We start from the raw sequence: 2,500 nt of genomic DNA, 5'->3' as shown, positions 1-2,500 counted from the left end.
TTGGGATGAAAGCCCGCTGACGTTCGTCCACAGCACACATCTGCATAAGGCGAGTCGCCAGAACCTTATGGAAGGTTCGGGCTAGCACCGAGCAGACGGTGATGGGCCGAAAGTCAGCGGGGGATGCTGGGGCGGCTGTCTTAGGGAGCAAAGAGGTCCTGGCTCGGAGGAGGGAAGGGGGAAGCTTACGGGTGAGCAGGAAAAGGTTTAGGAGTTTGGTGGTGACTTCCGCTGGAAGGCGGCGCAGCTGCACCGGCGAGAGGCCGTCAGGGCCGGCAACGGAGCCTCTGGGCGGCAGGGCGGCCGCAACCTCTTCTGCAGTGATCGGCCTCCATAGGCGCTCGAAGTCAACAGACTCCGAGCACGGGAGAAGCCGATCGGGAATGGAGCCAGCGTTGGAAGGTGGCTCTGTCGTGAAGAGGCTGCGCCAGAAGTCCACCAGCCCTGGGATGTTCGACGGCGGCTGGAGCAGGGTGCCATCCAGGAGGCCACGCACGCAGCGCGCGCGATTCTTCCTGAAGGCATCCTGACATCTGGCATATTCCCACCGGCGGCGCTTCCGCTTGGAGAGCGGAGGGCCACCACCAGACCGCTGCTTGGATGGCGGGCGCAACGTCTTCCTCTTCCTTGCTTCTGCTTCCTCAGAGCCGACAGCTCGGAGGGCCTCAGGCAGCCCAGCCGCGACCACTGCCAACGGCGTACCCGGCCCCAAACGCGCAAGGTCGTCCAGGGCCGAGAAGCGCGCGGGCGACCGCGGCAGGCCGGCGAGGTGCCTCCATATGGCTTCGTCGACTACAGATGTTTGTGGCGGGCGCTCAAGCTCCGGCGGAGAGGGTGGCCCCTCCGGCAGCGACTCCGGGACGGGTGAATGGCGCAGACCATGCTGCGTCTGTTGTTCCCGCCTCAGCTCCTCTACGTATTCCCGCACCATCGTCCTGTGTGCCACCGTCCTCCTCCTGCACTTGATGGCATCCAGGGTACGGTGCGGAAACAGGGGTAGAAGCTCCTGGTTTGCAAAGAGGACTTTGGAGTCACTGGCACAGAGAAGCCTAGCCTCCGCCAGGGCGAGCTCCCGCATTTCTTCTTCCGCCCACCGAGCTCGCTTCCTATCAGTTGCAATCTCCGCATTTGCCGCTTCCGGATGGGCGCGGCGGCGGTGTTGTCCGAGCCCGATCTTGCTGCGGAAGGCACGGCTGCAAATGCTGCAGTGGAACCATGGCTCCACGGCCTCCTCTACTTCAGGGACGGTTGGCAGGCTAGCAGTCGGGACTGTTAGGCCGGGTCCTTCAGCGGAAGGCCCGGTACCCGTGTTTTCATCTCTTGTTGTCCCAACATTGAGGGTTATGCGATGGAGGCCTGGTAACCCCCCAAAGCCCCAAGTGCGGACTTCCACTCTGCTTACCAGTCCTATCAAGGACTGGCGTATCGGCGGGCCCACGGGAAGGGGGGAAGCCGCAGGCAAGGAGAGGCTAAGAGGGCATGGCCCATGTATTGCGCTTCACTTGCCCAGTAACTATGAGAGAGTCATAGTTACTCCCGCCGTTTACCCGCGCTTGCTTGAATTTCTTCACGTTGACATTCAGAGCACTGGGCAGAAATCACATTGCGTCAACACCCGCTAGGGCCATCGCAATGCTTTGTTTTAATTAGACAGTCGGATTCCCCCAGTCCGTGCCAGTTCTGAGTTGATCGTTGAATGGCGGCCGAAGAGAATCCGCGCACCCGCGCGCCCCCGGAGGAGCACGCTAAGGCGGACGCGGCCTCGCAGCAAGGAAGATCCGTGGGAGGCCAAGGCACGGGACCGAGCTCGGATCCTGCACGCAGGTTGAAGCACCGGGGCGCGAACGCCGCGCAGGCGCGCGCATCCTGCACCGCCGGCCAGCACGAGGCCAACCAACGGCGAGAGCAGACCACGCCCGCGCTAAACGCCCGCACTTACCGGCACCCCTACGGCACTCACCTCGCCCAGGCCCGGCACGTTAGCGCTGACCCACTTCCCGACCAAGCCCGACACGCCCCGATCCTCAGAGCCAATCCTTATCCCGAAGTTACGGATCCAATTTGCCGACTTCCCTTACCTACATTATTCTATCGACTAGAGGCTCTTCACCTTGGAGACCTGCTGCGGATATGGGTACGAACCGGCGCGACACCTCCACGTGGCCCTCTCCCGGATTTTCAAGGTCCGAGGGGAAGATCGGGACACCGCCGCAACTGCGGTGCTCTTCGCGTTCCAAACCCTATCTCCCTGCTAGAGGATTCCAGGGAACTCGAACGCTCATGCAGAAAAGAAAACTCTTCCCCGATCTCCCGACGGCGTCTCCGGGTCCTTTTGGGTTACCCCGACGAGCATCTCTAAAAGAGGGGCCCGACTTGTATCGGTTCCGCTGCCGGGTTCCGGAATAGGAACCGGATTCCCTTTCGCCCAACGGGGGCCAGCACAAAGTGCATCATGCTATGACGGCCCCCATCAACATCGGATTTCTCCTAGGGCTTAGGA

The 2,500-nt window shown here is 62.0% G+C and overlaps 1 pseudogene; it reads right to left on the bottom strand.

The window, feature by feature from the left end:
* LOC124570027 overlaps window positions 1–2,500 on the bottom strand; it is a 7,809-nt pseudogene that overhangs the window by 3,411 nt on the left and 1,898 nt on the right.

The sequence above is a fragment of the Schistocerca americana genome, unplaced genomic scaffold (assembly GCF_021461395.2).
Source record: "Schistocerca americana isolate TAMUIC-IGC-003095 unplaced genomic scaffold, iqSchAmer2.1 HiC_scaffold_158, whole genome shotgun sequence".
NCBI lineage: Eukaryota > Metazoa > Arthropoda > Insecta > Orthoptera > Acrididae > Schistocerca > Schistocerca americana.
The sequence above is the reverse complement of the archived record's forward strand: the minus strand, read 5'-3'. Positions and strand labels throughout refer to the sequence as shown.